Raw genomic sequence first — 9,215 nt, 5'->3', positions numbered from 1 at the left:
TTGCCCTTGTTCTTGAGTTCTCTGTAGTCCTCATTGTCCGCTATGTTCAGCAAGTCCGGTTTTATCCCATGCTTTTTCAGACTCAGGCCAGACAATGGGGATGTTCTTTCGGGAATTCGCTATTGGTCAATTGTATAGTAAGCAGCAAGTTAAAAATGTGTTTAAATATTGGTTACTATAAACAAACCTTAAGGTTTCTATTAGAGAAATTTCTCACACTATGGTATCTGTAGAGCAAAAAAATATACAGTCTGGAGCTGTCAGACATCTGGGTCTGTGATGGGTGTTAAGTGTCTTAAAATAGAGAAAGGAAGAGTCCTATAGAGCATGAAAATTGTTATTGGTGCTGTCATCTAACATTTAGATCAAGTTGTGCTCAAACCAAGGTCTTTCCCATGTCACATAAGTCTGTGTGTGTGTGTGTGTACATAGAGAATGTATACACACTTTAGTCTTCTGAGTTATTCTAATTTTATTGAAAAAGTTGAACAGAACAAAGGACACTGTCCCAGTCTTTTCCCTCACATTGAAAACATTCTTGTGTTTTCAAAGTCAGATGGTAACAATGTGGGAAGTGGATTTGTTTGAAGGGGGGAGCTTGTTGGGGACGAGAGTGAGATGAGAGATTATAGTACAAGTAATTAGAATGAATTACATAGATGCATGGAATTATCCAAGAACAAATCTAATTTAGCAAAATAAATGGAAAAATCTCAAAATGGGAAGAAAGAAAACAATCCCCTCCCACACGAAATTTTATAAAATGCATGGTACACTTGTTGCCAGAGAAATAGACTCTGAAATATCATTATCACAAAAAGCTACAGTTTATTCTAGAGAACACTCTTATCATATATCCTATGGGTTTGTACAAAATTGCAATGATGTATACTCACCATTATAGAATCATAAACAAATCGACAACCCTCAAACTCCTTCACAACCCTGACTTTTCTTCCTCTCAAATCCCCTTGTGACAACTAATCTGGTTACTCTCTTCATAGTTTGCCTTTTCAGAATGTCATAGTCAGAATGATGCAATGTGTGACCTTTACACTTTATAGGTCATCCTCTTTAGCTTGGTTATTTTCATTCATATTTCCTTCATGGTTTTTCACAGCTCGTATCTCATTTTCTCTAAGCAATGTTTCATGTTCTGGATGTAGCATATTTTATTTATCCATTCACCTATGGAAGGGTAGCTTGCTTGCTTCCCAATTAAGATAAATGTCATTGAAGCTGATGTGAGCATCACTGGGGAGGTTTCTAGATAGACATAACATTCTGCATCATTCAAAACAATACCACTTCTGCTGGATTTTATGCAAAGAGGAGGCTCTGCTCTGTAACAGGCTGCCTGACTTCCAAAGGGGGCTGCTCCAATTTGTGTTGCTACCATGGCTGACTTGGCAGTATTCTAACTCTTAACCAGCATAATCTGTTCTCGGTTTTCTGGATTTAGGCCATTCTATTAGGATTTAGTAGCATCTAGTTGTTTTAGTCCACATTTCACTGTCATAGGTCGGGGAAAACCTTTTCATGCACTTACTTTGATCTATACATCTTTTCTAATGAGCATGCTTTCATTTTTTAAAAATTAAGATAGTTGGCTTTGCATTCTCTGCAAATGGCCCTTCAAAAGGAAAGTCTTTGCTGCTTCTCTCTGTGAAAGAAGATCTGAAGATTCCATACTGGCTATGCAGAGCTGACTATACTAAGAGTTTCTTCACTCTTCCATGCCTCCGTTTCAAGCAACTGCGAGCTAACACAGGTGAATTGCATGCTTTGAATGAAACACAGCACAGCCTGGGGCTTCATTCTTGAAGTCTGGAATAACAATATAGCATAATATCTAAAATTTCTGCATGAATTGATAGGCATGAAGAACACATACTGATGAGCTAGAAAGGTGGAAACTACAAGCAATTGCTCAACTCTGGGACTAGGTGCTCATTAGTAAGGCATAAAGACCTGCAGGAGGTATACAAACATTCATCAGAGAATGAAGAGAAAAAGAGGCAGCTGGGCTACCGTGAGCCAATTCAGGGATCATGGTGCCAGTAGGACAGATGTGGGCCCATATGCATTAATTTGCCCAGATACCCAGAGCTTTGCTAAAATCCCATTACTGGTCTGCAGAAATCATTCTCATCTCCTTCTATCTGTCTGAACTACAAATGGTTGTGTTATCTGTCCCTGAATTCATTTTAAAGGTCTCATTTCTCATTTATTTGCTTATGCAATTTCTTTGACCAAAGAATGTTCATATGTATGCATACACACACACACTCCATGACTTGGGTTTCCAAATCGTTTCAAATCTTAAGAAGTATGTCTGTACTTTATTGGTGCAATGATATACTGCTAGTGAGTTAAAGCCTCTGCCCTCAAAAAAAAAAAAAAAGAAAGAAAAGAAGAAAGGAAAACAAAGAAAAGAAATAGTCATGGTGTGGACTTGTTCTTTTTATTCAAATAGGTATAGGTTATGTTGTTTGAGTAGTAGCACAGTTTAATATAGAATTTACTAACTTCCATGATATTCACGCTCTGTATAAATATTACATTCACATCCACCATTACCATCAAATAAATGAACTCGAAACTGATTGAAGATTTGCTGTCATACACCATTATGTAGAATTTCTACCTTAAAGATACATACTATTACTAGAGATGGCACAAAGAACGTGAGTAATTGCAAAATATCATAAAGCAATTATCATGAATAAAAACTGGGCGTTACCCTTGTTTTTAGTATGATACCTTTACTTATTAGATGGTATTACTTAAGTTTTTATACTGTCCATATTTTTCAACAAACTCTCAAAATTCTTAGAAATTCATAATTTGATTTTATCACTTACACAAATCTAGTATAGCCCACCACAGTCCCTTCTTCACCTACTGATGTGGGGTGTCCTTCTGTATATGTATTGCTTCTATTGGCTAATGAATAAAGCTGCTCTGGTCTATGACAAGGCAGAATATAGCCAGGCTGGAAGATGCGTGGAAGAGAGAGAGAGAGAGAGAGAGAGAGAGAGAGAGAGAGAGAGAGAGAAGAGGAAGCAGAGTCAGGGATACATCATGTAGCTGCCAAAGGAGAAGAACATGCCATAAATTTGCCAGTAGGCAATAGTCTCAAGGTGATACACAGATTAATAGGAATGGGTTAATTCAAGATATAAGAGCTATCTAGAAACATGCTAAAGCGATTGGACAAATAGTATGGTAGTTAATATAGTTTCTGTGTTGTTTTTGTGTCAGGGAAATGTTGAGAATGAACGAGCAGTCTCAGTCAACAATATACACTCTCTTTTCTTTTAGAACTATAGAAAACAATGTAAATAAAGAATTACATAATAAATAGAACTTGTTTAAATATCAAGCTCAATAGCTAATGGTCAAATATGAAAAAAAAACAAAGCAGGGTTAAAGAGCATTGTTTGTTGTTAGAAAGTAGGAGACAATTTTAGGTAATAAAAAAACAAAACATCCACTTGGAGAAATGAGTATTTTTCAGAAATAAAGTGAGGCAGAAAAGACATGAAAAGTTCTAAAGTATATTCCAATGGAAGTATATTCCAACTTTCTTAACACAAAGTCCCTAAGGGAGAGGTTAGCTTTCTGTATCCAAAGAGCAGCGAGATGTCCAGTACATCTGGAATGATGTTCACAGTTGGAGGATGCTAGGAAGGATGACTGCAGATAACATAAAAGTCTGGGTCATACAAAGTCTTGTGAGCCTTCATGTGAACATGTTATTTTAGTTCAAACAGGTTAGGCCTTAGGAGGTTGTTTGAGAAATACCATGATTTAATGTAATTTTTAAAATATTACTTAATCCCAATTACTGCTTGAAGAACAAATTACACTCATGCAGTAATGGCAGAGATAAAGGGTTTGCAAGGGGAAGTGAATGAAAAAGAAATAAATGATGATTGCAATTTGCAGCCAAGTATAAAGAATACAGAAACAGGTAGTAAAAATTCAATGATTAACAAAAGCAGCCATGAATAGCATGCAGACAAATGGGTGTGGTTATGTTCACATAAAAATGTGCTTACAAAAGTACCTGCAAGACAGAATTGATTCACGAGGCAGAGTAGGCGCCAACCTTCCACTCTAGAGCTCCATACACAGTAGAAATGCAATATGAGTCACAAATGTAATTTTAATACTTTTAGCAACTATATTACTTAAAATAAAAAGGAAGAGAAACATTTTAATTATATCCAACCCATTTCTAAAATATGATTATTATTATTAAGTTGTTAGGTCTTGACAAGTTTCTTCTTGTATGTGGAAGAGAATGGGTTTTTATATATTCTGTGATACTCATTTACCTTTATGCTTTATGTAGATTTCAGCTTGGTTAATTAATCCCACTAAGAAGTCTTTATTGATTTCACTCAATATGTTCCTATATCCAGATTACCTTTAAAAAAGAATTTTAGACATGATATAGTGCACATACTATTCCAAAATTTCAGTCTGTGAGAATAAAATTTTGTCAGAATGAACACAACACAAAGATCTTTGATACTGTTAGATCCTACAGCGTGACAGGTATTGGCTGGTGAGATACCGTTATCTCTGCTATTGGTACAGTATTCTCCTTCTCCGAGGTCTCACTGGAAAACGGCTGATACACAGGATCTGGAATCCTGCTTTGATGGTACATGTAAGTAATTTACACAGCTACATCATTCTCTTCTTTATATGAATACAGATTGGGCACCCATCTTTCTATTGAATTGCTGTCAGGGAAGGATTTGCACAAGGTCAACATAACAAGCCTCTCCAGCGGGTACCGCAATGGACTTTAATACATTCAGAGGATTTATGTCAGATTCCAAGCACTAAAGATTGAGCTGATAATCGTAGTTATTTGGCAAAGGCATTAGCATTTCTGTCTGTGGAGATTTCGATGCCCTATTAACTATTCTGAATCATTTACCCAGTGAGGCCAAGTAGCAGGTTGAGTGAGTTGAGCTAGAGATTTCTCACTGCCCACCACAGGCAATACGTAGAAATCTCTGGTGCTGTCTGCAAGGGGAAATCAACCAGGATAGCAGACAGCTTTGACTCCTAATGAATATGAATGCACAAACATGAGCATTTCAAAATGCAACTCAGGGAGCATAGAGAGAAGGAACCTGCTTTGAACTGGGATCCCTCTGTGAAGACCCCGTGAGTGATTTTCTTGAAAAAGATGGAATGATATTCAGCACTTCTAAAGAACAGACACTCTGGCCTGTAGCCAGGCTGCTTCTCAACAGCCCTGGCAGTGTGGGCCTCTCTATAAAGGTGGCTCTCTCTTTAAAAACAAAGTGCTGTAAAAGGAGGACCACAGTGTTGACAAAAGCTCAGAAGGAATCATGGAGGAAAACGAAAAGGAGAACAGATATGTCGATTTGTCGAGAAAGACAGCAAATTTAACTAGTTTTAACATAAATACAGAGTTCTTGCAAGTATCTGCGATGAAAATTGTTTTTTTTTTTCTCGGTATGCTGACTCTGAACGTGTTTTGGGAGTGTCTAATGTTGGGGCAAATGTTTCATTCCATCTATGGAATTTGACGAGGAAAATAGAGGTAGTTACAAAAGTAGTGATTTTGTGGCTTATACATGACTTCCTAAAAAGTGTTTCGCTCTTCCATCAATGGTGACAAATAGTCATCAATTACACTAAGAAAGGATGACGGTGTTTGAAACTGGCACATACTGGAAGGTGAATCAGGTCTAAGTGGCCACCAGAACAACCCTGGTATAGCACTACTTCATCTCCATCGACATTTTCAGTCTTTAAGATTCTAAGTTCCAGATACAAGAAAATGAAAACAATTGACTGTGTCTTTCACATTCCAAACCATGCAGCACACTGCAATTCACAAAGCCGATCCTCTCGAGCAAATTGAACACAAAATTACTAGTGTGCTAAATTCCTTGGAAACTGTCAAAATTTCTGATGCGATTTTTTAATGGTTGAACCTTGATTAAGGCTGTTTATTTTTCTCCCTGTGCTCGGTCTTAATTCCAAATGTATACTTCTGACATCAGTTTTGCTCATGAGCAAGCATTTCTGTGCCTGTTGTTTCTGTGGGTTTGAAAGGGTGGAAGCAATTTACCCTTGCGTGAACAGGAAGGACTGCTCTTCCATGAAGTGAACTTGTCTTGGAGGTGACACCCAGCCTATATCTAGCTTCCTTTCTTTAACTGAAAGGCTACTATAGAAAGTACAAATTTCAGAATCGTGCCCACCCTTGCCTACGACCAATCTCTTAGACCTTACTTAGGTCACATAGACTGCGCACTGGCACAGAATGGTGAGTTCCCCCAGAACCTTGCTAACCAGCACCATGCCCACACTCCCAGGCCTCCCTGTGGTCATATAGTTGTGTACCAGCTCAAACAGGTAAGACCCGCACCCCCATCTGCCATGTCCTTCTGCCACTCCCAAAAGGCTCAGCTGAGGACATGCCTCTCGGTTACCAACCCTGCATGAATCATTCCCCAGAACCTCACCAGCCCGTGCCAGTCCATGCCCCCAGGCTTAGCATAAAACATAGCTTTAGCACCAGCCTCGACCAACCCAGCAAGGATTCATTTCTGCATGCTCTCTTGGGACAACATGAAAAGAGCTGATTGTGAAATTTAGGCATTATAGAAGAAGGAGCCTAGGTAAATGCCATAGACTAGAAATCGTCATTCAACAAGATCACAGAAAATTTCTGCAGATCAAAGAAAGACATCCATATAGGCATAAGAAGCATACAAAATATCAAACAGGACTACAAAAGAAATCTCTTGGCATGTTATAAAATACAGAACAAAAGAAAGGGGACTAAAAGCTGCAAGAGAAAACCAAAAGTTAGAATATCAGTTGACTTCCTAGTGTCTCCATAGAAAGTCTAGAAGACAGAAGAACCCTCCTAACTCTGAAAGACCACAAATGCCAACCCAGGCTTCTTTGCACAGGAAAAAAAAAAAAAAACCTATTTGCAGGAAAATGAAAATATTTCCTACATACAAACACGGAAATAATTTTTAGAAGGAGAAAAAGAGCAACTTGTCAGTTCCTTTGGTGAAAAAAATTTAAGTGATATAATTATATTATTTTATTTTTTAAAAAGAAAAAAAATCCTTTTTTTCACTTTTACATATCAAACTCAGTTCCCACCCACTTTCCTCCTCCCATTTCCTCCACATTCCTCTCCACCCCATCCCATCCCCCCATCTGCTCCCCAGAGTGGGCAAGGCACATTGCTCCCAAGAAGGACCAAGGCTCTCCCCACTATATCTAGGCTGAGCAAAATATCCATTAAAGAGAATCGATTCCAAAAAACCAGGACAAGCTGCAGGGACAAATCCTGGTGCCACTACCAGGGTCCCACAATCTGCTCCAGCCATACAACTGTCACCCACATTCAGAAGGACTAGTTTGGACCTATGCTGGTCCCTTCCCTCTCTGGCTGGAGCTAATGAACTCCCATTAGCTCTCATCTATGTCCTTCCCCCATCTCGACTATCTCCTTTCACGTTCTCCTCCCCTTTCCCCTTCTTCCCTCCTCTTTTCCTTTCACCCTCCCTTCTGTCTTCCCATGTTCTCAAATTTGTCAGGAGATCTTGTCTATTTCCCCTTCATTCCCAGGGGGGATTTATATATGTTTCTCTTAGGGTTCACCTTGTTAGTTAGCTTCTCTAGGGTTGTGAACTATAGAATCATTATTTTTTTTGTTTTACAGCTAGTATTCACTTATAAGTGAGCACATGCCATGTTCATCTTTCTGGGTCTGGGTTAACTCACTCAGTATGTTTTTTTTTTCTTTCTAGTTCCATCCATTTGCATGCAAATTTCAAGATTTTATTGCTTTTTTTTTTTTTTATCACTGAGTAGTACTCCATGGTGTAAATGTACCACATTTTCTTTAGCCATTCTTTGGTTGAGGAGCATCTAAGTTGTTTCCAGGTTTTGGCTATTACAAATAATGGTGCTATGAACTTAGTTGAGCAAGTGTCCTTGTGGTATGATTGAGCATGCTTTGGGTATATGCCCAAGGATCGCTAGGTCTTGAGGTAGATTGATTCCCAATTTTCTGAGAAATCAACATCCTGATTTCCAGAATGGTTGTACAAGTTTGCATTCCCACCAGCAATGCAGGAGTGTTCCCTTGACTCCGCATCCTCTCCTGCATAAGCTATCCTTGGTATTTTTGATCTTACCTATTCTAACTGGTGTAAGAAAGTATCTCAGAGTCATTTTGATTTGCATTACCCTGATGACTAAGGGTGTAGAACATTTCTTTTAAGTGTCTTTTGGCCATTTGTGATTCCTCTGTTGAGGATTCTCTGATTAGATCCGTACCCCATTTTTACTTGGATTATTTGGAAATTTGATTTCTAATTTCTTGAGTTCTTTATATATTTTGAAGATCAATCCTCTGTCTGATGTGGGGTTGGTGAAGATCTTCTCCCATTCAATAGGCTGCATTTCTGTCTTATTGACTGTGTCTTTTGTTTACAGAAGCTTCTCAGTGTCAGGAGGTCCCATATATCACCAAGGAAATCCAGAGAATCATTAACTCAGACTACAAAAACCTGTATGCCACAAAACTGGAAAATGTAAAAGAAATGGACAATTTTCTGGATAGGTACCACAAAGCAAAATTAAATCAAGACCAAGTGAACACCAAGAAAGAGAATTACAAACCAATATCCCTCATAAACATAGATGGAAAAATACTCAATAACATACTGGCAAACCAAATCCAAGAACACATAAAAAAATCATCTACCATGATGAAGTTGGCTTCATCCCAGAGATACAGGGATGATTCAACATACAAAAATATATCAATGTAATCCACCATATAAAAAATTGAAAAAAAAGAACCATATGATCATCTCATTAGATGCTGAAAAACATTCAACAGAATCCAACACCCCTTCATAATAAAGGTCTTGGAGAGGTCAGTGATACAAGGTACATATCTAAATATAATAAAAGCAATATACAGCAAGCCGACAGCCACCATCAAATTAAATGGAGAGAAACTCAAAGCAATTCCACTAAGATGTAAGGAAAGGGAACCAGAATCAACAAAGCCTTAGAGGAGTCAAAGATAAGGTGAAGACATCTACAACAGATCTTAGGCTGGTAATAAACCAGCCTTGGAGGCCGGGCGGTGGTGGCGCATGCCTGTAATCCCAGCACTC

This window comes from Microtus ochrogaster, unplaced genomic scaffold (genome assembly GCF_000317375.1).
Source record: "Microtus ochrogaster isolate Prairie Vole_2 unplaced genomic scaffold, MicOch1.0 UNK3, whole genome shotgun sequence".
Taxonomy (NCBI): Eukaryota; Metazoa; Chordata; class Mammalia; order Rodentia; family Cricetidae; genus Microtus; species Microtus ochrogaster.
The sequence above is the reverse complement of the archived record's forward strand: the minus strand, read 5'-3'. Positions refer to the sequence as shown.